This window comes from Danio rerio, chromosome 16 (genome assembly GCF_049306965.1).
Source record: "Danio rerio strain Tuebingen ecotype United States chromosome 16, GRCz12tu, whole genome shotgun sequence".
In the NCBI taxonomy this organism is placed as follows: domain Eukaryota; kingdom Metazoa; phylum Chordata; class Actinopteri; order Cypriniformes; family Danionidae; genus Danio; species Danio rerio.
Genome location: NC_133191.1, coordinates 54,118,994 through 54,146,908, shown reverse-complemented (window position 1 = coordinate 54,146,908; position 27,915 = coordinate 54,118,994). Strand labels below are relative to the sequence as shown.

At 36.8% G+C, this 27,915-nt stretch overlaps 1 protein-coding gene across 25 annotated transcripts in view; it reads left to right on the top strand.

The window, feature by feature from the left end:
* Positions 1-27,915, top strand: part of satb1b (SATB homeobox 1b) — a 209,358-nt gene that overhangs the window by 35,352 nt on the left and 146,091 nt on the right. For 17 of the 25 annotated variants that reach the window (XM_073925260.1, XM_073925250.1, XM_073925254.1 and 14 more), the window contains one exon: positions 5,817-5,876. The gene's annotated coding sequence lies outside the window, so the exon portion shown is untranslated. Of the gene's footprint in view, positions 1-5,816; positions 5,877-8,239; positions 8,392-27,915 lie in introns of all 25 variants that reach the window. The other 8 variants (XM_073925255.1, XM_073925248.1, XM_073925240.1 and 5 more) reach the window with 1 other exon arrangement.

The following is a 27,915-nucleotide window of genomic DNA, read 5'->3' as shown; positions in this document are numbered from 1 at the left end:
GCGCACATATGAGTGCAAATGCATTTGCTATTTAAACAGCGTGCTGAAAAACGTCAAAACGAAACTAGCAAACTGTTGTTTGAAACTAGCAAACAACAATTGCGTCGCATTGCGCCGGGTCTATGATAGGTCCCTAAATCTGAAGAGGACTAAAACAGTCTCCTCATAAAAGCCGGCGTATCAGCGCGCTCCTACATTGAAGATTCAGTTCTTGCCTTCTGATTTGTCCTCGGAATATAGCTGCTTTTGCTGTTAAAGGCAAGTGGCGTTTAGATGCTTTTGCTTACAAACTGTTATTTCTGAATGAGCTGACGCTGTGATTTACATGATTTGAAGCTAAATGATCTGTTGATTGACCACTTTCAATTTTAAGAGCACTTTTTCTTTGTGGGAGGGTTTAATATGCAAATGCAACATGTTATTACTAAGAATATTTAATCGTCATATGTACAGTCAGTACTTCTTTCAAATCTTTAAATGACAGAACTACTAAGAACAAAAAGCTGTACTGAAGTTTTATTCACCCCTGTAACATTCTCGATAATGTTAGCTCACATTTTACATATACATGATATACGTATTGCACATATTTATGCCTTCAATATGGTTTCATCTACTTTTTGTCCCCCTGTTGTTGTCTTTTTTTCTTCTTCTTCTAAGGATTACTAAAACATTCATTGTGATTGCATTACCATAAATGATTCTATAGCATGTGGGTGTGCAATTATGGCCGGTGTTTGTGTGGCCTTCAGCCTTGAGTTTGGTTGAAGCGCAGGTGTAGAGCTCCACTAGTTTAATGAGCAGACACGACTCCTCTCCTCTCACAACCACAACTGCCTCAATTAAAAAACACTGGAAATTAGCACCAAATTAATAGACTCACACTAATTGAATCTATCAGATGCAGTGGGTTGTATATCTGCTACACAACATGTTTGGGCGGCTAACAAAGACTGTCAGATATCTATCTATCTATCTATCTATCTATCTATCTATCTATCTATCTATCTATCTATCTATCTATCTATCTATCTATCTATCTGTCTGTCTGTCTGTCTGTCTGTCTGTCTGTCTGTCTGTCTGTCTGTCTGTCTGTCTGTCTGTCTGTCTGTCTGTCTGTCTGTCTGTCTGTCTGTCTGTCTGTCTGTCTGTCTGTTCTTTCATTTATTAATTTTTGAATGTTTTAATTGTTTACTTTTTTGGTTTGTTTGTGTATTTATCCATCCGTCCATCTCTCCTTCTGTCTATTTGTTCATTCATTCATTCATTCATTCATTCATTCATTCATTCATTCATTCATTCATTCATTCATTCATTCATTCATTCATTCATTCATCTGCATGTGACATGTATTTGTGTTTTGAAAGTATTTGTGTTCTGTTTTGCTTTATATACTTATTGATCCATCCATCCATCCATCCACCTATTTGTCCATCTGTCTATTAATTAATTAATTAATTAATTCATTCATTCATTCATTCATTAATTCATTCATCTGCATGTTTCATGCATTTATGTCTTTTTGAAAGGTTATTTATTTATGTGTTTGATTATTTATCTGCTTGTCCGTCTGTCTGTTCATTTATTCATTCATTTATTCATCTTCGTGCTCTATCTATTTTTTTGTTTTTTAGAATATTTTAATTGTGTACTGTTTTGATTTATTTTTATTTGCCCATTCCTTTTTCTGTCTGTCCTTCTATCTGTCTGTTCATTCGTTCGTTCATTCATTCATTCATTCATTCATTCATTCATTCATTCATTCATTCATTCATTCATTCATTCATATGCATGCTTTATGTATTTATGCATTTTTGAATGTTTTAATTGTGTACGGTTTTCGTTTATTTTTCATTTGTCCAATAGTCCCTTCTTTCTTTCTTTCTTTCTTTCTTTCTTTCTTTCTTTCTTTCTTTCTTTCTTTCTTTCTTTCTTTCTTTCTTTCTTTCTTTCTTTCTTTCTTTCTTTCTTTCTTCTGCATGCTCAATATGTATTTAATAATTACATATTATTAATATATAATATAATGTTTTATTATTCATTCATTCATTCATTTTTTCAATCATCCGTATGTTTCATGTATTTTTGTGTTTTAGAATATTTTAATTGTGTACTGTTTTTTTATTGGTTTGTTTATTTATTTGTCCATCTGTCCATTCATTCATTCATTCATTCATTCATTCATTCATTCATTCATTCATTCATTCATTCATTCATTCATTCATTCATTTATTCAGTCATTCATTCATTCATTCATTCATTCATCCATCCATTTAATCATGCATTCATTCATGCATCTGTATTTTGAATGTTTTAATTGTGTACGGTTTTGGTTTGATTTATTTATTTATCTGTCCATCCATCCCTTCTGTCATTTAATTAATTAATTAATTAATTAATTAATTCATTCATTCATTCATTCATTCATTCATTCATTGATCTGCATGCTCCATGTAGGTATGTGTTTTTGCATGTTTTAATTGTGTACTGTTTTGATTTATTTGTTTATTTGTCCGTCAGTCGCTTCGGTCATTTATTTATTCATTCGTCTATTCATTCATTCTTTCATCTGCGTCTTCTATGTATTTATGAATGTTTTAATTTTCTTTCATTCATTCATTCATTCATTCATTCATTCATTCATTCATTTGCTGTTTGTATGTATTTATGTATTATTGAATGTTTTCATTTTTATTCAGTCATTCATTTGCATTGGCAATGTATTTATGTATTTTTAAATGTTGTTGTTTTTATTATATTCTTTTGGTTTATCTCATTTATTTACATGCTTATTTGTATCTTTGTATCATGTTTATCTAATCATTGATTATGAAAATGAAGAATGCGCCTGTGGTTTCTTTCATACATTTTATTTATATTCTTTGTTTATTTACATGCTTTAGTCTGCATTTGTCTGCTTTTGATTGATGTATTATTAATTTATTTGCATGCTTTATTATGTATCTGTCTGTATGGCTTATTTATTATATTAATTTTCATATTGTTATTTATTTATTTTTTGATCTCTCCTTAATTTATGAAGGGAGAAGAGGTTTGTCAGTCTCTTTTGAGAGATTTTGCTGCGTGCGAACGATTTGTCGCAATGATTATTTTAGCACGTATTTCGCCTTTGCTCTTTGATGTAGCTGTCGCACAAAGACATCAGAAATCATGACATCTGTTTGGAAAGCACGTTGTTTGTTTGCAGTAATAATGCATCTGCATCTCCTTCACTCGCTCTTTAGTTCTTCAAGTAGATACAATTGTAATGTCAGACGCACCTCTAATTGAAAAGTTAATTATCTTTCTGAAGCCATCAGCTGTCACTAGCGAGGATCAGATACTGCTGTCCTCTCTGGGGACCCACGTTATTTTAGTCGTAATGGTTTGGGACCCTACATTTCGTCGCCTGTGAGCATTTGATCACTGAACAAACCATTTATAGCTCGCTATTTAATTGAAGTCAAATTAGCGTCACTATGCGCTGTGTTTCATTTCACGTAGGAATTGTTTTTTTAGACGTGGCTCCACTAACACAATCAAACTTTCCATTAGTCCACTTGTGTCTCTTGATGCCTTTGTTATTTTCTCATTACTCTGTATTTAAAAAAGTCCACTGCTCCCCAAAAAAGTCATGAGTTAAAAAGTGTGTTCACTATTATGCCACGTGAAGGCTTTACCTGGAAGTTTTTCTCAAAATTATAGTATCCACTAAACCTTTTGTGGCAGAAAATGGAGTGACTGACCTACAATAAAACTTTTCTTCAACAGGACATCTGAGGTTGTTAATCGATTATACAATAATGTTAATTCATTATTTCTTTCTTTTTCCTTTGGCTTAATTCCTTATTTATCAGGGGTCCCCACAGTGGAATGAACCGCCAACTATTCCAGCAAATGTTTTATGCAGTGGATGCCCACTCTCACATTCATTCACACTCATAGATTATGGCCATGTTTTTTTTTTTGTTTTTTTTTGGTTTGTTTTTGTTTTTTGTTTATTTTTTTTGTTTTGTTTTGTTGTTTTGTTTTGTTTGTTTTTTTGTTTTAGTTTATTTTAAAATTTTTTGTTTTTTGTTGTGTTTCGTTTTGTTTTTGTTTGGCTTGTTTTTGCTTTGTTTTGTTTTGTATTATTTGTTTGTTTGTTTGTTTGTTTGTGTGTTTGTTTGTTTTTGCATGTGTTTTGTTTGTTTGGTTGTTTATTCATTTGTGTTTTATTTATTTATCATTTGTTTGTGTGTGTTTTGTTTTATTAATTTATTCCTTTATTAGTGTTTTGTTTATTTGTGTGTGTGTGTGTGGGGGGGGTGGGGGGTGGGAGTGGGTGTGTGTGTTTTGTTTGTTTGTGCATGTGTTTTGTTTGTTTGGTTGTTTATTCCTGTTATTTTCATTTATCATTTGTTTGTTTGTGTTTTGTTTTGTTTGTTTATTTATTTAATTGTGTTTGTTTGTTTGTTTGTTTGTGTATTTATTAGTGGTTTATTTCTTTATTTGTTTGTGTGTGTTTGTTTATGCATGTATTTTGTTTGTCTGTTTTTTATTTGTGTTTTATTTATTATTTGTTTGATTGTGTGTGTTTTGTTTGTTTGTTTATTTATTTATTTATTTTTGTTTAATTTATTAGTTTGTGTGTGTGTTTGTTTATTTGTATGTGTTTGTTAGTGCATGTGCTTTGTTTGTTTGTTTATTTATTAATCATTTGTTTGTATTTGTTTTATTTTTTATTGATTTTTTGTGTTTTATTTATTTGTTTGTGCTTGTTTTTTGGTTTGGTTGTGTGTGTGTGTCTGTGTGTGTGTGTGTGTGTGTGTGTGTGTGTGTGTGTGTGTGTGTGTGTGTGTGTGTGTGTGTGTGTGTGTGTGTGTGTGTGTAAATAATATATGACAGAAATAATATTTGACTAGATATTTTTCAAGACACTTCTATACAGCTTAAAGTGACATTTAAAGGCTTAACTAGGTTAATTAAGTTAACTAGGCAGATTTGGGTAATTAGGCAAGTTATTGTATAACAATGGTTTGTTCTGTAGATTATATATAAAAAAAATATCTTAAAGGGGCTAATAATTTTGACCTTAAAATGGTGTTTAATAATTTAAAAACTGCTTTTATTCTAGCCGAAATAAAACAAATAAGAAAAAATAATAAATAAAAAATCATAAAAAAATTATCAACCATACTGTGAAAATGTCTTTGCTCTTTTAAACATCATTTGGGAAATAAAAAAAATTATATATATATATATATATATATATATATATATATATATATATATATATATATATATATATATATATATATATAATTAAATGACTTAAATACATCTAAGTACAAGTACTTCTAAACATTCCTTCACAAATTAGCTAAATCTGTGAAAAGGTTGTGGAAAGCAGGAAAATGTCACTAGAAATGCATATAGTTACTGTGCAAATTGTTGAGTATTGTTCTTCTAAATGCTCCAGATGCATGAAAATTGCCTAAATGAAGAAATGCTGAGAAATTTGGTGTGCAAAAAATAATTCTCAATCAGTTTTTATACAGCATTTCATACAATACAGATTCAAAGCAGCACAAAATAATAGAACCAATGATGAAAATGTCAAATATGAGACAAATTAAAATTCTCTAAATAAGTTGTTTATTCTTTCTGAGATAAATTTAGCTGAAGTAAGTTCAGTGTTTATTCAGTTCAGCTAAATAACTATGTAAATCAGATAGGAGAGCTGAATTAAAGCATTTAAAGAAAAACAGTATCTTAAATGATTCACAGTTAAGCTGATGCTACATCTTATGTCTTTTCTTCTTCGTCTTCACCAGATGTTATCTAAGAATCAAGAGCTGACCTACAAGATCTGAGTGTTTTCTCATGGTGAACGGGTGAGTTTAATTATCTTGAATAGTTTTATATTATAAGTCAGTACCTTTTGGTCACGGCTGATAAAAACGGCAGATGCATTTCACACAGTAGATAAAGCAGTTGTATGCTTTCTGTCAATCATCTGCTACAATTAAATGTGGGCGTTTTTTCTTTTCCCTCAGTTTTATAGTTTAGGTCAGTGCAGTCAGTTGACATTTCAATGTATTTTATTAAATGCAGCGAGTTCTCCATGGTAACTAATAAGTTATTAATGCTTTTTATATACTTCATAGTTTTATTGCATTCATAGTTTTATTTTAGTATTAATGCAGTGTGTTTTGTATGTTAGAAATGTGTATGCGTAAAACTGCTTTTATCATGTCTGTGCGCCCAGAACAGAGATTATTTATATCATTTTCATTGAATTGCACTTGCATAATGTGGCAGAGATTGTTCAGTCTTTCGGCTGAAATACTTTCAGACAGTTTGAGATGAGACGTCTTTCTCTGTACAGTATTCCCACGGTATGAAACTGGCGACACATTCAGAAATCAGTTTTTTACTGTAATTAGGGAAATGCTCTAAATGTCATTTTGAATCTCATACCACTACAATGAATTCCACACTTTTGATATTACTAGCAGTTACTCATCGTATTGAACAGTACCTGGCGTTTTCGCTCTTTGTTGTGGCACTTTCTGTTTCTAAACTCCTACAGCTTACTTGAAGCAAACCATCGCTGGTCTTTCCACAACAAGCTCAAGGTGCTCTGTGTTGATTTCTGCTTCTATTTACAATACGATCAACTCAGAAAGCCATGCAAAAAAAACAAAACAAAAGTGTGACCCTGTTTGTTCACAGTGAATACATATTTACGGCGGCATCTTGTTTGCAAGCTGTTGATGGGCATCTTGTGAAATTGAATGATTGCATTGCATTATGCATTCAAATTAGCAACAGTTGAAACTCCTTTTGAGTTGTATTCGCTCTGTTAACCCATGCTAGACATTTCCCTAAGAGTGCAATTAACTAATTCTGTGCATCCAAAACAAAGCGGGTTATTTTAAACTGTAGCTGCTTTAAAAGAATCAAGGTGTCAAAGGAAACGTTTGACCTTAAGTTTTTTTTTTTTTTGCGGTTGCTTTTGCGTTCATTTTGGGGGTTTTCTTGCCAGTTATAAAACATGCAACGGTATTGTAGTCATAAGCACTTCTGAAACTCTGAGCTGTCAATACTTGAGGTTAATATGGTTTGATTGTTAAAAGAAAACTCCACTTTTAAACAAAAAAGGCTTAACCACTCCCCTATTTATCATACACCCGGTGCAATAAGGTGCAAGTCGTGTATGGGGCAATTTGTTGCTATTTTCAGACCAGCACAACCCTAATTTTCACGTTTTGCACCACGTTGTTTAAATAGCAAATCCATTTGCGCCACTTTGTGGACTCATGGGTGTGCTGGTCTATAAAGGAGGTGTGTTAAGGCGCATTGTTGGCACGTTGCTATTTTGAAGAACTGAAATTGATCGTGTCAACTAAAAGCTTCTCTTAAGTCCAGCTCAGAGTGTGTTAGTTATGCACCTATGCAGGTCCATACGCTTACACATTGCTTAATACACACATGATGTAGAGCAAAACACAAATATCTTTACAGATGAAAAAACAGCTAAAGGATTTAAATGTCACAAAAATTATTATTTTCTACATAAATACCACTACAACCAAGCAACTTTTTTTCAGTTTATTCATGAAAATTTGCATTTGTATAATGTTATTATTAGCAGTATTATTTATTATTTGTATTATTGTATTATTATTTTTATTATTATTATTCATATTTATATTTGTTTTAATAAAAAAGTTTATGTTTGTCCACCTGTCGGGTTTTGGAGACATATGCGTCACCATATGAGCAACCCAGGCTCATTCTGAAAACGTATCTCTATATACAGTACCTTTCAGGAGACCGCAAAATACGTCCCAGGGGGTTCGTTTTTTACAGATTTTGTTTTTGCAAATTCATGTGAGGCCGCTGTGTATGCTTTTTGAGATCTCAAATTTCTCTTGAGTCCCATTCAAGCCTGCTGTTCTTGCGTAAGCCCACCAGAGGTCGCTGTTGACTGACTGCTTGATTGACTGTCTGACTGACTGACCAATCGACTGACTGACTGACCAATCGACTGACCCACCCTCATCTTTCCCTAAACCCAACAAATTTTATTGATTGAGCTAACCACCCACTTCCCGTACACCAAACCAACAATTTCAAAAGCAATCCGGAAAAAGGAAAGCCCTCGTCTAATTTTCACAACGTTTTTAGATTTTGCCACATTCTCACCCTGTTATTTACTTGTTTATTTTTTGGATTCTGTTTTTTGTCTTAGCTGCTTTCTGGAACCGTTCTTCACCGGACTCGAACCCTGTCATTGTGTTCAACTCCTCTCTGCATCTCAAGTCCGCCGACGTACAAGGCGAGCTAACAGGACAAACTGGTTACAGTGGGAAAGCTATCCATATGGACGTAAATGGTCAGCTGGTAAGCACAAAAAGTAATGGCTTCATACTGCCCATGTAGCATTCTATTAAAAAAAATGAAATGCAGCCATACGTACCTCTGGCCTATGTTGCAAATGGGGCGTAAGAATAGGATGTGTGTTTGGATATAACTCAGTTATTTGACCACACTTTGTTATTATTGTTTTATTTATATGTTTGCTGGAAATTAAAACTGAATTTAGAAATAGTTTTGAAACAAATCTTTGCTCTTAACAAATAAAAATAAATATGTTGGCTAATGGATGTCTTCAGTGAAGTGCGTACAACCCTGTTTCCTTACTTCACTAAAGTAAAGGAGTAAAGTAAAGAGAAAGTAAAGATGCCGAATGGAGGAGGCTTGTTCTTTACCCTCGCGCTGCAGATGGTCTGAATTAGACCATTAGCATATCACTCAAAATAGCCAAAAAGTTTAGATAATTTTATCTAAACTATTTAAAGCTTGATTATTCTGTAATATATAAATATATTATTCTGTAATATATAAATATATGTAATATATGTTCCTAAACCATATATATTTAAACCAGAATACACAGTTAACCTATTTTAAGGAAGCAAAGTTCCTTGATTATTATCCAGAATGATAGTTTTTAACCATATTGGTCAAGAAAATAGCACCTTTTCATTTTCTGTCGATCTCACTACAAATTATCGAAACTCTTTGGCCATTTTTGACAGCGATGCTAATTAGTGATGATAATCTGATTCAGTGATTTAAGATTTAGCAGTGTTGAATTCATCCAAACTTCAGGTCTGGCGGGAACACTTTTAGCTTAGCTTAGCTTAGATCATTGAATCAGATTAAACCATTAGCATATCACTCAAAAAAAAACTAAAAGTTTAGATAATTTTCCTATTTAAAGCTTGATTATTCTGTAGTTGCATCCTATTTACTTCCTGAATCGTATATATTTAAACCGGAATACACAGTTAACCTATTTTAAGGAAGCAGAGTTTCTTGATTATTATCCAGAATGAGAGTTTTTTAGCCATATTGGTCTAGAAAATAGGAACTTTTCATTTTCTGTCCATCTCAGTACAAATGATCAAAATTCTTTGGTTGTTTTTGAGAGCGATGCTAATTAGCTATGCTAATCTGATTTAATGATTTAAGCTAAGATGTACCAGTTTTGAATCCATTTTTACGATCTCCGGGTCTGGCGGGAGCACTTTTAGCTTAGCTTAGCATAGATCATTGAATCGGATTAGACCACTAGCATTTCCCTCAAAAAAAAGTCCCAAAGAGTTTAGATACTTTTTCTATTTAAAGCTTGACTCTTCAGTTGTTGCATCATATTTCATCATAATATCAGATAATATTTACTTTGGTGCAGATCCTGAACCATGTATTTTAACCGGAATACACAGTTAGCCTATTTTAAGGCAGCAAAGTTACTTGATTATTCCGCCAGAATGAGTTCCTAGGCATTTTGGTCTAAGAAATAGCAACTTTTCATTTTCTGTTGATCTCAGTACACAGTGCAACTATAGAATGTCAAGCTTTAAATAGGAATATTATCGAAACTCTTTGGTCATTTTTGAGAGAAATTCTAATAGTCAAATCTGATTCAAGGATTTAAGCTAAGCTAATCTAAGTTCAAAGTGCTCCTGCCAGATTTAAAGATTGGCTGAATAGATTAAAAAAATGGTTAAACTCTACTATTTAACTACTATGTTTTTTCAATCAAGTGCTCTTTTAATGTTTTATCTCATGTCGAACTGCTAACATGGATCATGGCATCTAATCTGATTCAATGATCTATTCTAAATTAAGTTCAGCTAAGCTAAAACTGCTCCTGCCTGTCCCAGAGATGGACTAAATGGATTTAAAAATGGTAAAACTCTTCTATTTAACTCTCGAGGAGTTGCAAAATTAGCCTGTTTTTTTAATGGAGTTTTCCTTTAATGTTTTATCTCGCATCGACCTGCTTAAATGGATCATGACGTCTGCATGCAATTTTCACCTGTATTTCGTGAGCTAATCTTAAAAGCACAGACCTTATGTTTCAACCGATACGCTTTCAGCAAGCAAATCGGCAACAAACGTTCGTTGGGGCTTTTTTTTTTTCTCTTCTCTATGCCATCCATGCTGTTGAAGAATGTCGGCATGGAAGTGTCCAGCATTGGCATGCGCCGCTTTCGCCTCCAGTGCTCCAAATATTCGTCTCCTCCATCCACCCAAGCCTTCGCATGGTGTCAGACGGCGATACGCAGCAGCAAAGAACGCCACCTCTTATCGGCGCCAATCCAGATTAACTCAAAGACACGCTCCCCCTACATTTCTGGGCCCACTTGCTCCATATTTGGGCACCGTTGGACTTGTTTTTGAGCTGTGGCGAAACCTAAGGCAAAGGGAGACCCGCAGCCAAGGTGCTCACAATTAGCCACATTTCCCAGGGCTGCAGGCCTGTGGGTTTACTGGACTGCAGAGGCTTAAACCCCCTCGTGTCCCCTCGCCAATCTCGGCCAGCCGCTGGCATCCCTGGAGTGATCCCTGAGAGGTGGATGGGTATGATATGCTTTCCACAAGAGGCCATTTGCATCGTGCTGAATTCTGAAAGGGATAAAAGAAACGTGTTGGCTGGAGGTGTGTGTGTGTGAAAGAGCAACTCTGTGTGGCATGGGCTGCCTTCTCTTCTGTAGGTCTCAATTCACATGTACTGGCGCTTTTAAAAGTTTGGTATTGGTGCAGTTTGCTGTCTTTTGGTTCTCAGAAATTAAGTCTAAAATTGTGAAATATTATTATCGTTTTAAATAACAGGTTTTTGTTTTAATTTGGCTTTAAATTGAATTTATTTCTGTGTCGCAAAGCTGATTTTTCAGCGTCGGTACCCCAGTCTTCAGTGTTAGTCAGGTAGTTAGCAGTGGTGTAAAGTACAAATACACAAATAACTGTAATTGAGTAGTTTTCCTCAGAAAATGTAATTTCCTAAGCAGTTTTAAAAGAGTGTACTTTTATTTTCCTGTTTTTAGTGCTATATCTGTTATTTTACTTTACATGCATTGACAGAGAGACTGTTAATAGCATGTCACTGATGAGAGGATGACGGATGTGTACTGTATGATGACAGAAATGACCTTGAACACACAGCAAACACAAGACGTCAACATGACATCAGATTGTACCCCATTGTCGTGGGGACGTTGCATTTTGTTTGGAAAAGAAAATCGGGTTGACGCCAGAACCCAACGTCAGGTCAATGTCCAACGGCCAACCTAAAACTAACCAAATGTTAACGTCTAATGATGTTACAGCTTGACGCTGTGTGGACATTACCACTATGATGTCTATCAGGCATTGGATTTTGGTTGCCATACCTGATGAATAAATGTCAGTATTTAATGTCAATATGACGTTGATTTAAGATGTTGACTCGACGTTGGATTCTGGTCACTTTCCAACACAACCTAAAATCAACCAAATATCAACATAATTTGATGTCATTACTCGACATCAAAGTAAGGTTGTCCTCAAACACTGGCTAGACATTGAATTTTGGTCACCTGACATCACAACGTAAATCTATCTTAATATTAACATCTTCTGATTTTGTGAGCTTGCTGGGCAATAACTCGATGCACTACAGAATGTTACGTTTACACACATCCACAAATTATGTGTAAATGCATCAGCTTTTACAGCGTAATACTCACTACTCTTGAGTAATTTTAAAAGCGTTTTGATAGCATTTAAAACATCAAGTACATAGATACAAACACACATGCTGCAAATAGGGGGAGAAATTATTATAACAATTAAAAACAAAATAATAATAATAATAATAATAATAAATTTTTCTTAAAATAAAATGTTGTATCTGTTAAATTATTTAATATAGGTGTGTGAAATGAGTTGCTGCTGTATTTGTGATTGTTGTTAGTGGTAACCAAAGCAACGTTTTGTTTCACCTTTTTGACTTTACATCATAGTTCCCAATTCACAAAGTGAATTCACGCTTTTAAAAGTTTGGTATCGGTGCAAAATTCCTCAAATAATCAGTTTTTATTAAACTTCTTAAAGTCATCTGCTGAAAATGTATCACTATATATGTTTCTGGAGATCGCAAATTATGTTGTCAGAGGTACGTATGGCTGCATTTCGCCTTTAAAATGAACGCTACAGGGGCGGTATGACGGCGTTCCTTTTCTTGCCACTAACTGACCGCTTACCTCTGTGTGGACCACTTTCCGGCTGTTTCCAGTTTGTGCGGTGGCTTGCAGCATATGTCGGCGGACTTGAGAGGAGTTGACTACGACGGGGCGAAGAACAGTTGCAGAAAGCAGGCAAAAACAAGACAAAAACAAAAGCTGAAAAATAAAAATAAACAATTTAATAACAGGGTGAAAATGTGGTTAAATCTAAAAAAACATGGTAAAAATCTGGCGGCCGCGTGGGGCGTTTGTTTTTTCTGGATTGCTTTTCAAAACAATGTCGGTTGGGTTTAGGAAAGGGGCTGGGCGCTGGCCAATTGGTGCTTTATAAAACACTACTGGTTGGGTTTAGGGAAGGAGGTGGGTGAATCAGTCGGTTGATTAGCCAGCCAGTCAGACAGCGGCCTCTGGTGTGTTTACCTGAGAACAGCAGCTGTGAGCGGCACTTGCGAGAGAAATCTGAGATCTGAAAAAGCATACACAGAAACTGCAAAAAACTGTAGCTCCTGGAACGTATTTGGTGCTCTGCAGAAATGTATATAGTGGTACGTTTTCAGAATGAGCCTGGGTTGGCTATAGGTATGTCATTTGCTGCGTAAATACTTATGTAAAAAAAATTTGGGAACAATGTTTTATGTTCTATCCACTTAACTCTCAGTAATGACTTTAAATCACACTGAAGTGAGCTAAACTGAACTGAACTTAAACACTAAAAACTGAGCTACCCTGATCCAGTTACTATGACCATTTATGTGAAGCTGCTTTGACACAATCTACATTGTAAAAACGCTATACAAATAAAACTGAATTGAATTGAATTAAATTTGTAAAAACAAAAACATTAATTGAATTCCTACATGTCTTGCAAATCGATTGTGTGGAGCTCATCATTTTTACAGTGTGTGGAATGCATGAGTTGCAACTGTATTTGTGATTTTTTTTTTGTCAGTTGTAGCCAAAGCAAGATTATGTTTCATCTATTTGACATTTGCTTTAATCGGTCTGCAGCAGTTGGGTTGTTTTTGTGGTTGTTCTTACTCATAATTACAGTATATGTACTCATCTGTTAATGGTTAGTCATGCTGGATTAAAAATGCTTTTTTTTTACATTTAAAGATAGGGTGTACACGTGTATGGCCCGTTATCTTCTTTTTCCATAGTCATTTACCTATATGGGTTTAGAAGGGAGTCATATTATGAGGAATCATATTGATATATTAAGATAAAACTTTATATGATCAAAAAACAGCTTTTTTAGGGTTTCCAGAAACCATTCTTAGAAGAATAATTGTCTCATTTGCTTAAATGAGATGCTAATTATGCTACTATAGAGCACAACAGCTGGGTTCCATAAGTAAAAGCTCCATACATTGTCTCAACTGAAACATACAGCTTAACAACAACAGAACAAAAACCTTTAATGACAAACCTCTTGTGATCTCCCATGATGCTAATCGATTGTAGATGCATTTGCTCAACCCATCTGTTCACATGAATTTAACTTCTTTTTTAAACCATTGTTACCCAACCCTGTTTCTGAAGGCACATCAACAGTAGATATTTTGGATGTCTCTCTTATCTTTTGATTGATTTCAGTTGTGTTTGATAAGGAAGAGATTGGAATTGTATACTGTTGGTGTACCTTCAGGAACAGGGTTGGGAAACACTTAATAGCAGAATACTATGTGTGAGAACTACATTACCCATAATGCTCTACATTACTGACACTTTAACAAAACAGAAGAAATATCTTTAATGACAAACCTCTTGTGATCTCACATGAGGCTAATTGATTGTATATGCGTTTGCTGAGTCCATCTGCTCACATGAATTCAACTTATTTTCCAAACTAGTGTTTCCCATCCCTGTTCCTGGAGGCACATCAACTGTACATTTTTTTAAATGTCTCTCTTATCTCACCCATTCATTTGAGGTTTTGCAGTCTCTTCTAATGTCCAGATGAGTTGATACTGGTGTGTTTGATTAGGGACAGATTGAAATTGTGTACTGTTGGTGTACCTTCAGGAACAGGGTTGGGAAACATTGTTTTAAACACTTAATAGCAGAATACTATGTGTGAGAACTACATTACCCATAATGCTCTACATTACGTACACTTTAACAGTAACATATAAGTAATACCTTTAAAGACAAACCTCTTGTGATCTCACATGATGCTAATCAGTTGTATATGCATTTGCTAAACCCATCTGCTCACATGAATTCAACTTATTTTCTAAACTAGTGTTTCCCAACCCTGTTCCTGGAGGCACATCAACTGTTCATTTTTTTAAATGTCTCTCTTATCTCACCCATTCATTTAAGGTTTTGCAGTCTCTTCTAATGTCCAGATGAGTTGATTCTGGTGTGTTTGATTAGGGACAGGTTGAAATTGTGTACTGTTGGTGTACCTTCAGGAACAGGGTTGGGAAACACTGATTTAAACACTTTTAATAGCAGAATACTATGTGGGAAAACTACATTACCCATAATGCTCTACAAAATCCCACCAATTAGAGAGCTGCAAAGAGCAAAGAGAATATAAGGATCTTTAGCTATTTATTAAATTATTAAACAATTATTAAATATTTCTCAATTTCACAGTTTTTATTTTATTTTACTTCAAACGAATGCAGCCATGAGAGTTTTTAACCAAATCCGATCTTTTAATCCGATGCTTTTTAAAAATATGAATAAATTATAATCGAACTGCCTCATGCTATAGGTTTCAGCTTTTTCACATGGGAAAACTACATTATCCATAATGCTTTACAAAAAAGCCCAACAAACAGTGAGCAAAATGTACCAAGAGATATTTAGCTCCGCCCACTCCCTGAAGCATTGCAAATGTTTAGCAAACTTATTCTTGTAATTTTCAGTGTGGGGTGGCTCATTGGTTAGCACTGTCACCTTACAGCAAGAAGGCTACTGGTTTTAGTCCTGCCTGGGTCAGTTGGCATTTCTGTGTGGAGCTTGCATGTTCTCCCCGTGTTGACGTGGGTTTCCTCCGGGTGCTCCGGTTTCCCCCACAATCTAAACACATGCGCTTTAGGTAAATAGAGTAAACTAAATTGGCCGTTGTGTATGTGTGTGAATGAGTGTGAATGAATGTTTCCCAGTACTGGGTTGCAGCTGGAAATGCTGGATAAGTTGGCGGTTCATTCTGCTGGGGCGACCCCTGATGAGTAAACGAACTAAGCTGAAGAAAAATGAACGATTTTAAAAGAAATGTTCTTGAAGAACATCATAAGACTTGATTGTTGACATGAACTGTTTGTGCATCACATCTGAGCCAGAAATGTTTTGTAAAGCCGCCATAATAAAAGGCAGTTATTAAAAGATGGGGAAATTAAAGTAATATTTTTAGATTTGACAGCAATGGATGATTTTTATTTGTGCTAGCAATAGATTCAGGAGGAACAATGCGGTTTTCGTCCAGACCGTGGTACACTAGACCATCTATACCCTCACCAGGGTGCTTGAGGGTTCATGGGAGTATGTCCAACCAGGTCACATGTGTTTTGTGGACTTGGAAAAGGCATTCGACTGTGTCTCAAGTGGCATTCTGTGGAGGGTGCTTTGGGAGTATGGGGTCAGAGGTGCTCTGTTATGGGCTGTCTCATCCCTGTATGAATACATTAGGAGTCTGATTCGTATTGCCAGCAATAAGTCAAACTTGTTCCCAGTGCATGTTGGACTCTGGCAGGGCTGTCCTTTGTCACCAATTCTATTCATAATTTTTATGGACAGATTTTCAAAGCGCAGCCTTGGGCTGGAGTGGGTCCGGTTCTGGGACCACAGGATCTCATCTCTGTTATTCGCAGACGATGTTGTTCTGTTGGCTTCGTCGAACATGGATCTTTAGCATGCTCTGGGGCGGTTTGCTGCCAAGTGGGATAAAAAGTTTGGATAAAAGCGTCTGCTAAATGACTAAATGTAAATGTAAATGTAAGTGTGGCGCGGCTGGGATGAGAATCAGCACCTTGAAGTCCGAGGCCATGGTGCTCCACCGAAAAAGGTGGTTTGCCATCTCCAGGTTGAAGGAAAGTCCTTACCCAAGATGGAAGATGTCCAAGATCTTGGGGTTTTGCTCACGAGTGAGGGAAGAATGGAGCATGAGATTGACAGGTGGATAGGTGCAGTGGCAGCAGCAATGTGGTCAATGTATCGGTCCGTTGTGGTGAGGAAGTAGCAGAGCTGAAAGGCAAAGCTCTCGATTTACCAGTCAATCTACGTTCCTACTCTCACTTATGGTCATGACCGACAGGACAAAATCTTGGATACAAGATAAGTTTCCTTCACAGGGTGGCAGGTCACACCCTTATAGATAGGGGGTGAGGAGCTCAGTCACCTGGGAGGAGCTCGGGGTAGAGCTGCTGCTCCTCCACATTGAGAGAAGTCAGCTGAGTTGGCTCTGGCATCTGTTTTGGATGCCACCTGGAAGCCTACTTAGGGAGGTGTTACAGGCATATCCCACTGGAAGGAGGCCTCGGGGAAGACCCAGGACACTCTGGAGGGACCATGTCTCTCGGCTGGCCCGGAAACGCCTCGGGATCCCCCCAGAGAAGCTGGAGGAAGTGCCTGGGGAGAGGGAAGTCTTGGGTTCTCTCCTAAGTTTGCTGCCCCCGCGACCCTGCTCCGGCAAATGGATTGAAAATGAATGAATGGACAGCAATATTTAATAATGGATAATTAAGATACACAACAAATTGTTATTTGAGAATATTGACTGGATATGTATGCTTATGAGGTAAGAAAATAATGTTTTGGTCACACTTTATATTAAGATAAAGTTATCTTTATTAAAAAAAAAAACCTTAACTATGACTTTTTGCTCGATAAACATGTAAGTTGCTGCTTATTAATAGGTTTTAAGGTAGTAGGTATAAGATTGGTAATGTCGAATGAGATCATGCACAAAATGAGCACTAATAAACAGACAATATCTTAATAGTATGTAGCGTACAATAAGCCACTAGTTTATAGTGAGAATTGTTACTTAAATTAAAGTGCCACACAAATTTTTATATATTAAATATTAAAATAATTAAATAATGATTAGTAGAATTAAATAATCATCATATACAGTTGTTGTTTTTTTTCTAATATTTCCCAAACGATGTTTAACAGAGCAAAGACATTTTCACTGTATGTCTGATAATATTTTTTCTTCTGGAGAAAGTCTTATTTGATTTATTTCGGCTAGAATAAAAGCAGTTTTAAATGTTTTATAACATTTTAAGGTCAATATTATTAGCCCCCTTAAGCAATTTTTTTTACAATTGTCTACAGAACACACCACTGTAATACAATAACTTGCCTACTTACCCTAACCTGCCTTATTAACCTAGTTAAGCCTTTAAATGTCACTAAGCTGTATAGAAGTGTCTTGAAAAATATATAGTAAAATATTATTTACTGTCATTAATGCAAAGATAAAATAAGTCAATAATTAGAAATGAGTTATTAAAGCTAGTATGTTTAGAAATGTGTTGAAAAGGTCTTCTTTCCAATAAATAGAACCTGCTGAGAAAAAAATACACAGGAAGGCTAATAATTCAAGAGGGCTAATAATTCTGACTTTTACTGAATGTCAAAACTGTACATCACTAACCCTCAAGTTTAAAAAAAAAGTTTTTATGACCCCCTAAACTTTGTTATGTTTAAATCAACAGCCTGCAGTTCTTAATTCAGACATCAAGCATTTCCAGCCATTTCCAGCCTGGTCTTAGCTGGTCAGGCTGGAAAATGACCAGCCAAATCCAGCTAAAACCAGCTTGACCAGCCTGGTTTAAGCTGGATATAGCTGGTTTTGACTGGACTCCCAGCTTGGCTAGGCTGGTCAAGCTGGTTTTAGCTGGTCATCTCCCAGCCTGACCAGCTAAGACCAGGCTGGAAATGGCTGGAAACCAGCCATATTCAAAACTCCGTAAAAAATACAAACAATATATGTAGATTAATATCTTGACTGTGTATTATGTATTATATAAATAAGGACAAATTACAGCAATTTGTCTGTTTTAGACAATAAAATTGCCTTATTATTTACAGTATTATTTCCTGTTTTTTAAGTACATTTAAAATCATGTAAAATTAAAGTAATAAATTGTAATTACTTGTGCACCTTGCTATATTAAAGTTTATGATAATATATGTTTTATTCTTGTAATTTTAAAGTAAACCCTTATAAGTTTCACTTTTAAATGTATTTTATATTTAAACTTTTTTACCTTTTTGTATTTTTAGATTGAAACACTGTTACAAAAATAAAACTATAGTGTATATACATTTCTGGAGAGTGGAAAATACAACCCAGGAGGTATGTTTTTTTTTTTTTTTTTTTTTTTGACGAATGCACCAGAGGCCGCTGTGTCCACTTTTTAATAATAATAATGATAATAATAATAGTAATTCATTGCATTTATATAGTGCTTTACTGGGCACTCAAAGCACTTTACACATAGGGGGGAATCTCCTCATCCACCACCAGTGTGCACCATCCACCCGGAGGAAACTAATTTTTAAGCAGCCAATTTTTTGCGCCAGACCGCACCACACACTAGCTGATTGTGGAGAGGAGACAGTAATGAAGCCAATTATGCTGTGGGGAGGGTTAAGAGGGCATGATGGACTGAGGCCAGTGGGCAGATTTGGCCAGGAAGCCGGGGTAAACCCCTACTCTTTTCAAAGGACATCCTGGGATTTTTAACGACCAGAGAGTCAGGACTTCAGTTTAAGGTCTCATCCGAAAGACGCGCTCACTGAGCAGTATAGAGTCCCCGTCACTATACTAGGGCATTAGGACCCACACAGACCACAGGTTGGGCGCCCCCTGCTGGCCTGACTAACACCACTTCTGGCAGCAACCTAACTTTTCCCATGTGGTCTCCCATCCAGGTACTGACCAGGTGAAGCCCTGCTTACCTTCAGTGGACGACCATGTGAGAGTTGCAGAGAGCTACATACTAGTTGCATGGACTAGTTTTTGGATTTCAGCAGCTGTAGTCTCTTTAAACCTTAAATGTGGTGTAAAAGCAAAGAATACTTCTCATGTTTTCAGATCTCAAATTTCTCTCATGAGTGCCATTCGTACCTGCTGTTTCCATTTAAATCCACCAGAGGTTGCTGTGTACTGACTAACTTACCAACCGACTGATAACCCTGCCTACCACCTTCCCTAAACCCAACCGATAGTGTTTTAAAAAGCACCAATTGACCAGCGCCCACCCCCTTCCTTAAACTCAACCACAGATCATAGTTCATCAGAGGATTGCTCCAGTGTCCCTGTATCTGTGGTTACACTCAGTAAACAGCGGTGCGTTCGGTGAACTGATGATTAGAGGTGTAAATTTATACTGTTCGGTTTGGTTACGATTATCATGCCATCGATTTGGTTCAATTTAATATCTTGGTGCATCAGGGTGCATTGACGATGCTTTCCATACACAGTTGTATATTTTCTTTGCAGCACAGCAATTCTTGTATTAAAATGTATAAATATATTTATATACTATTTGTAATACAATTTTGTCCCGTAATACAAACAGTCAGATATATAAACTGTACCTTTAAACTATACACAAGCACAGGGCTGGCGCGTCCATAGAAGCAATAGATTCGGTCCTCACTTTCATTCGCAACAACTACCCTATATACCCCCCCACCCGGTCTTCAACTTGCGACCCAGTCACTTTCGTTTTCACTTTTGGTCACTTTCATTTTCCGGGTTGAGGGCGGCTTGATCGTCCTTTGCCTGGAGCAGCAGGTTAGCCTGCTCAGGCCCTGCACAAGCATTTATAGCAAATAAACAAATATAAATATCCCGCTCGATTTCTGAGCCTTGTCTAGCAAGTTCTTTCTTACACCCCTTTGATTGGTCACATGTGAAAGGCCTGTGATTGGCTCTTACGCGCTGACGCTCTTCACAGATGAGTGACACTGATAAACGGCAGCTGCGATCACAGCTGATCCATGATAGACACGGTGGAGAAAAATCTGCAGACACCCGCTCGTGTCTGTATCCAGAAGTATCGCTGTAACAGCCGAGAGGAGAGGAAAAGTCACGTCAGCAGGTCAAATGGGCCACTGTGAGAGAGAGAAATTGAGTTTGCTTTCATTTTCTCAATTGCAGTTAAATAGGGGCTTCTGCTGTAAGTGTCACTGAAAGACTGATCCAGCAAACACACATGCAGTGAAATTGTGCACAGCTTCTGCGTTTTTAAGTATTGGGCGTTGTACATACTGGCTCTCGCCTTCCTCACCATTGTAAGATACGGCGACAGCGCGCATATGAGATAAATGAAGTCAGCACCTAATAACCGGTTATGGTTATTACTGAACCAATACCTAATTGTCCGCGTCTGTATTTATTCTTGTTTATGTAAAGCACTTTGAATTGCCATTGTGTATGAAATGTGCTATATAAATAAACTTGCCTTGCCTTGCCTTGTATCGCGGTGCACTGACTAAACAATTAATTTTGACACCCCTACTGATAACCTTCACGGTCAATAACAGTCATTTCTGTTGAGCATATGAACACAATGGCCGCAACAGCGCTCAAATGTTAGCAGAAAATGGAAGTTTTAAAAGTTTTAGTATCGATTGATAGCGAATTCCAGTATTGTGACAACGCTACTGAATACATTTCATGATGTTTAAGCTCTTTGATGAAATTAAAATTTGTATGGAGTAAATTTTGCTGTAAGAACAAAATGTTTTCCCCCATTTTTTCAATACACTAAATAAGCATGTGAATTTAAAACGCTTAAAATATGATATGTAGGGCATTGCACATACTAGTTGCATGGACTAGTTTTTGGATTTCAGCTGCTGTAGTCTCTACAAACCCTATTTGTGGTGAAAAAAAGCAAAGAATACTTCTCATGTTACTGAAAACTGCATACAGATTTTGAAAATGTAAATGAGGACAGCTACTTCCTTTTTGGGTGATCCGTTTCTTTGAAAGGAATCATGTTGAGTCACTGCATCTGAAATGCATTCACAGTTTCACTGTTTTTATTGTGTTTTAATCAATAAATTCAATCTTGATGAGACTATATGAACATCTTAGCAAACCCACTTTTTCACTCAAACTCATTATTTAATTTATTTGAGAGAGTTTTTATAGTATATTTGTGCTTTTTAAAAAGGAGAAAAATAATGATTTACGTGCCTCATTTCATATGCTATTCAAGAGTAGCTGATGATTGATTATTAAAGGGCCATGAAACCCCCTCGTTTCAGCAGGGTGTTTTCACACCTCTACTTTGGAAAAAGTCAGAAAAGTGGGTGTGTCCAGCTCTGTTTAGGGGGGAGTGTCGGAGGAAGAAAAGTGGGATGGTGTGGGAGTGTCTATTTGGGCACGCACAAGATTCAGAGTCAAAATACACACACACAGACACACAGGAGAAAGTGATGGTGTTTTACCTACATGGACATGTGTAGTTCAATTATTTGCCAAATTTTTAAATGGTGGACTTTAACTGCAGTTTGGCTCTTTCATTCAGGGAATTCATTCATGCCCCTTGCGACAAATGAGATATTTGATTCGAGGAACTGCTCTAATACTCCAATACGGAAGTAACTAAAACTGCAATTCATCCGAATCTCCGCTAGACGTGGCCGCTCCTGGCTCCAAAATAGAGCAAATTTCAATTGAGCCCACTGTTAGAATGGCCAACTTTACAGCAGAAAAAAAGGTGTTTACAGCCTGGTACAAAAAAAATTTGGTTAATACAGCTAATATTACCCTTCATGACAACTGTGAGGGGGTGAATTTTTTTTATAACTCATCCGTTTACTTTATATTAAGTTATATTAAGTTTGCATAATTAAGGGCGTGGCCACTTGAATGACAGCTAGGTCTCGTTGGTCGCCGTCACGTCACCTCAGCTGAATCCCGCAGATTAGCCACTGAACTCGGCTTATTTATCGTATTTCTGTGCTTTTTCATGTGGCTTTACACAGTCAACTGCCTTTTGGACTTGTTTCCTACAATTATTAGATGGCATGGCATGCTGAGTGCACTTAATTGTGCTCACAAACCATTCACGTGGCCTCTGTTTCCCATGTGAGTAAAGTTATATACTTATATACCATCTCTATACATGTATTTGTTTTATTGTTGTTGTATTATCATTTATCGTTTATATTTATATTTAGAGCTGTATTGCACTCCAGAATCTGACTAATTGATTAGCTGTAGGCTCTAGAACAGTCATCTGAAGCATTGTCATACAGTGTTATGCTGGATTTCATCAATAGTCTTACATTAACTAACACAGACTATATCTGAAGTGTTTGGAAGTAATTTGCGTTTTCCTCCTGTTGAAAAACGTCATAAGAACAAAGTTTAGTGGCTCTGTGTATTACAGCAGTGTTTTTAAAAGACTAAACACTTTATTGATATAGTGTACAACCAAGCACAAGTGGTCAGAACACAAATGAGTCACAGGTGATAAAGTATTAAGCGTTTCTCCCAAAGTAAAGTGTGTCTGAACCAGGTCCAAGCAAAATGTTAGCAAGTGTCTGTAGCTCTGCTCACTCTCCGCCTCTTTGCCCTTGTTTGGTATCCCGCCGTGGGTGTGATGACGCTCGAACAAAATGGCGACGGTTGGCCGCGCCTACTTGTGGCTTCTTTTGCGCTCTTTAGAAACCTATGGGTGACGTCACGGATACTACGTCCATATATTTTACAGTCTATGGTAAGGACTAGAACCAGTGACTTTCTTGCTGTGAGGCAACAGTGCTAACCACTGGGCCACCGTGCCACTCATCTAAAGGAGGAGGAGTAGGCGTGGAAGAGGGGATTCTTCAAAATGAAGATGACTGTCATAATGAACTTAGGGTATTTAAAGTGTCTTAGGAATCGTCTTATTGGTGAATCATAAATCGAACGCGGGACCGGCTGTAAGCAATCATAAGCATGTGATCCTAAACTTTGATTAGTTTTATCAGGAGCAAGATTGAACTTTAGTCTTCCCTCATTCAGGTTTTAGTGAAAAGGCAGTTTTTTAAGAGACTTTGATTATCAATTCTTGTTTTTTTTGCACAAGATTACGATGTGGTTTTAAAATGTTAAGTTTTTTGGATTCTAACAATGTTTGTCGGGTGACATGGTGGCTCAGTGGTTAGCACTGTCGCCTCACAGCAATAAGGTCGCTGGTTCCAGTCCCAGCTGTGTAAGTTGGCATTTCTGTGTGGAGTTTGCATGTTCTCCCAGTGTTGGCGTGGGTTTCCTCCTGGTGCTTCGCTTTCCACCACAGTCCCAACACATACGCTGTAGGGGAATTAAATAAACTAAATTGTCCGTGGTGTATGTGTGTGAATGAGTGTGTAAGGATGTTTCCCAGTGATGAGTTGCAGCTGGAAAGGGATCCGATTTGTAAAACATATGCTTAATAATTTAGCGGCTCATTGCGCTGCTTTTAAAAAAAGTGCTATATCATCATTTACTGACGTCATTTTGTGTAATTAAATGTAATGTAATGTGTATTTATATAACGCATTTATTATGTATAGCCAAACACCCAGAGCGCTTCACAATCATGAGGGGGGTCTCTCCACACCACCACCAGTGTGCAGCATACACTTGCGACAGCAGCCACAGGACAAAGGCGCCAGTGCGCTCACCACATACCAGCTATAGGTGGAGTGTAGAGACAGTGATAGAGCCTATTTCGTGTATGGGGATGATTGGGAGGCCATTGATTGGGGGATTTTGACCAGGACTCTAGGGTTACACCCCTACTCTTTACGAGAAGTGCCATGGGATTTTTAATGACCACAGTGAGTCAGGACCTTGGTTTAACGTCTCATCCAAAAGACGGCACTCGCTGACAGTATAGTGTCCCCTTCACTTTACAGGGGCATTAAGACTCACACAAACCGCAGGTTGAGTGCCCCCTACTGGCAACACTTCAAACAGCAACCTAGTTTATCCCATGTGGTCTCCCATCCAGGTACTGACCAGGCTCAACTCTGCTTAGCTTTAGTGAGTAACCACTCTTGGGCTGCACAGTGATATGGCTGTGGCTTTCAGGATGTTTCAGCGACCACTGAAGTATAAAGGGACTAAACCGAAGGAAAATAGATGAATGAATGAATGAATGAATGGACAACTGTGGTCAATATAAACTCTATTGCTGTATGTGAAGGAAAAAAAACGTTTTGTTTACCAAAAACACAAATACATAATGATTTGGAACAAAAAAATAACAATAGACAATGCGAAATATTTTTAAGTCATCTGCTTCGTTAAAATAAAGTTGACTTTTTTTACTGTATTATTCATCAAATAAATGATCAAAACCTAATAAATTAAGCTTACCAAACACAACATTTTGAACAGTAGACTTTTCTTGCATTTTTTTTTTTTTAAATCTTTAAAAGATTTCTTTTTTACGTACATTTTTGCAGAGATCATATCTGACAAACTCCTCTAAGAATCGTCTTGAAATAGTGCAGTGCACATATTAGTTGTATGGATTAGTTTTTAGATCACAGCTGTGACCTCTATTTTCTTTTGTTCCAAAAGCTGCATGCATAAATGGAGCAACATGTAAATGATCATCTAAAACTGCACGCTTCTCCTGATAAGTACACATTTAAACACGTACCATGAATTTACATTAAAATCGTCATTGAATTAAAATGTATTATTTTGTTTTTTATATATTTATATTTTTGTATTGTTAAACTTGTATAAACAATGCATCTGTGCTATTTATTATTTTAAAAATATATATACTTGCCCTCACAATCTATAATCAAATACCATTACCTTCCCTGCCCCCTAGAAACGACTTTCTTTGTACATTTCTGGTCACATGAAATGCCTTTGGGGTGGGGCTATCAGTCCTTTAGGGCGGGGCTATCAGTCCTTTAGGGTGGGGCTATCAGTCATTTGAGGAAGGCCTATCAGTCCTTTAAGGCAGGGATATCAGTTCTTAAGAGTGGGGCTATAAGTATTTTAGGGCTGGGATATTAGTTCTTTAGGGTGGGGCTATCAGTCATTTAGGGCAGGGCTTTTAGTCATTTGAGGCAGGCCTAGCAGTCCTTTAGGGCGGGGATACCAGTTCTTAAGGGTCGGGCTATCATTAATTTAGGGTGGAGGTACTGAATCAGTCTTTTAAGGTGGGGCTATAAATCATTTAGGGCGGGGATATCAGTTCTTTAGGGTGGGGCTATAAATCATTTAGGGCGGGGATGTCAGTTCTTTAGGGTGGGGCTATAAATCATTTAGGGCGGGGATATCAGTTCTTTAGGGTGGGGCTATAAATCATTTAGGGCAGGGATATCAGTTCTTTAGGGTGGGGCTATAAATCATTTAGGGCAGGGATATCTGTTCTTTAGGGTGGGGCTGTAAGTCATTTAGGGCAGGGATATCTGTTCTTTAGGGTGGGGCTATAAGTCATTTAGGGCAGGGATATCTGTTCTTTATGGTGGGGCTATAAGTCATTTAGGGCAGGGATATCTGTTCTTTAGGGTGGGGCTATAAGTCATTTAGGGCAGGGATATCTGTTCTTTAGGGTGGGGCTATAAGTCCTTTAGGGCAGAGATATCAGTTCTTGAGGCTGGGCCTATAAGTCATTTAGGGCGGGGATATCAGTTCTTTAGGGTGGGGCTATAAGTCATTTAGGGCGGAGATATCAGTTCTTTAGGGTGGGGCTATGGGTGGGGGTTCTTCTTTGGCTCTTGGCGAAGGCGGTCACACTTGTTCCCTCTCTGTCCCATATCTCTCCTTGCTAGCTCCTCTTGTCTTTGTCTTATTCTTTCTCTGAGCCTCTCCGTGCCCTGCTATCCATGCAAACGAATAAGGAACTATGGATTTGATCAACTGGTCTCTGAATGCAATTGACACCATCTTCTCGACGTCAGTAATTTGAGGCGTGGTTATTTCTTCTTTAGGGTTTGGCTTTTAGTGTGTTAGTGCAGGGTTATCAGTATAAGCTGGTGATATTAGTAATTTAAGTAAGAGTTATCTTTCTGTTAGGGTAAAGCTATTAGTGCTTTAGGGTGGAGCTAGCAGTTCATTAGGGCAGGGCGATCAGTCCTTTAGGTTGGTAATGTCAGTGCTTTAGGGCAGAGATATGAATTCTTTAGCGCAGACCTATCAGTCAATTAGGGCAGAGCTATCAAAGTCTTAGGGTGGGGATATCAATCATTTAGAGGCTGAGTTATCTCTCCTTTTGGGTGAAGCTAATCAGGGTTTAGGGTGGAGATATCAACGCTTTAGGGCGGAACTATTATTCCATTAAGGTGGGGTTATCAGTAATTTAGGGTTGTTTACATCAGGTTCTTAATGCGATGCTGCTACCACTGATACTAACACCCTTAAAACATTATTTTAATTTCATGGGACCTTAAAACAGATAAGACAATTGTAATTACCCGATGCTATACATAAAGGAGAACAGTGTCATATAGATGTGTTTTTTACATGAGTGCTAATAGAGTAGTGTCTGAAATGGTGTTTTGATGAATCTTTAGTTTGACTCAGTTGAGCTCATCTTCATTCTTCCCGCCTGACTGAACACAGGTGTGCTGTGATGCTCACACATGTTGCCATGGTTAAATCCCACTTTCCAGCCCATGCAATTATGCATAATAGATGAAGTTCACTCTTCAGCGCATTAACAACAAGTAAAAACGCAGCGTCGTCACCGATCGGCTCCAAAGGCAAAGAGTTTTTCCCTCATAAAAGCTTTCGCCAAGTGATGTGTTGCTGCTTGCCAGTCAAGGGCTTTTAATGGCAGGCAATCGCTCCCGACTTCAAACTCTGTGGAATTTTAGGAATCAGTGTGTGGTTTGGCTCTTTAAATTACTGTAATAAAGTTACATTTATCTAAAGCTCAAGTGCTTGAAACGGCTCATAAATCTGAGGGAAACACAAGAAAGAAAAAATGGCAGGAAAACCCCGCCTGGAACAAATTGGAAACTTCTTTAGCTCGAGTTTTCAGACTGTTTGCTTCTTATGGGGAAAGATAACATTGGTTATGAAGTTATGATCTATAATGTTATAAAGAATTTTGACTTTGTAGAAATAAAAAACAGTCGACAAATACATTTACATTAAAAAAGTGTTGTTTTAAAATGTAATAATAGTTTTGTGTTATAGGATTTGTCCTTTTCAAAGTTTTTTTTTAATTTTTTTTATTTTAGGCAAGTGATTTTGTTTTGCATGGCATTTTTATGACCTCTTGTTATTTAATATAATATTTAATGCTATTGCAATTTTAATGTGTCAGTATTTTGTAAAAAAATAAAAACTGTGCACTGTAATAAATAGTAATGAATTGTAAATAACATAAATACTATTTAGGAAAAAATGTTATTAAAATAATAATTA